Below are 931 nucleotides of genomic sequence, written 5' to 3' on the forward strand. Positions count from 1 at the left end.
ATATATATATATATATATATACATTTAATGCATCCATGCTAAATAAAAGTATTAATTTTATTCCAAAAAAAAACTTAAACTTACTTTTGAATGGTAGTGTATATATGTATTTTTATTATTTTTTGATGATGAATGAGTTGAATGAAAATGACTAGTGAATGAAAATGCTGCCAACAAGTCTCCAGCACACAAATTCCCTGAAAAAAATCCGACCAAAGAATGAGTGGGTGTGTTGAAACTTTTGACTGGTCTACAGTGAGATAGATTGAGAGAGAGAGAGAATGTGGCACGATCACTGAAAGTGTGTCTACCTCAGCCCTACAGCCCAGGGTTAATGTTGTGGCTGTAAAGTGGGAAGTATTGTCACAGCCTGTGAAGATAAGGTGATTTATGACAGAGAGTGTGAGGATAATAATCACAGCGCCACAGGGCAGGGAGAGAGGATGGAGAGATGTTTTTGCAGGGATTTCTCACCACTGCGGACCTGAAGACTTGAGTGAAAGAACACAGAGCCAGAATCAATGAGCCTTTAATCACCTGAATGAGGATTGAATAGTGAGTAAGAGACGTGCGAAAGGGAGAATTCACACAAAACACGAGGATTCGTCATCATTTAGTTTGAATTTCTATGATTTTATATGGAGACACAAAAGAAGATGTTTAGCAAAATTCTAGTTGTTTTTACAGTAAAACAAGTTCAAATAAGAGGATTCGAGCTGAAAAAAGGGCAAAAGCACAAAAAGGTTCATATTAGTTGCATGCATGGGTTCCAATATTTAAATAATTATTTTCTTGAAATTTGTTCAGTCAGTCATATATCATTCGAAGACGTTTATGGTACTTTTGTGATTTTTTTATTTTTTTTAGCTTGACACCCCGTACTATATGCAGAAGAAAGCAAGTCACACAGGTTCAAATTTTAATTTCTAAG

The sequence above is a fragment of the Sinocyclocheilus grahami genome, unplaced genomic scaffold (genome assembly GCF_001515645.1).
Source record: "Sinocyclocheilus grahami isolate Dianchi unplaced genomic scaffold, SAMN03320097.WGS_v1.1 scaffold1376.1, whole genome shotgun sequence".
Taxonomy (NCBI): domain Eukaryota; kingdom Metazoa; phylum Chordata; class Actinopteri; order Cypriniformes; family Cyprinidae; genus Sinocyclocheilus; species Sinocyclocheilus grahami.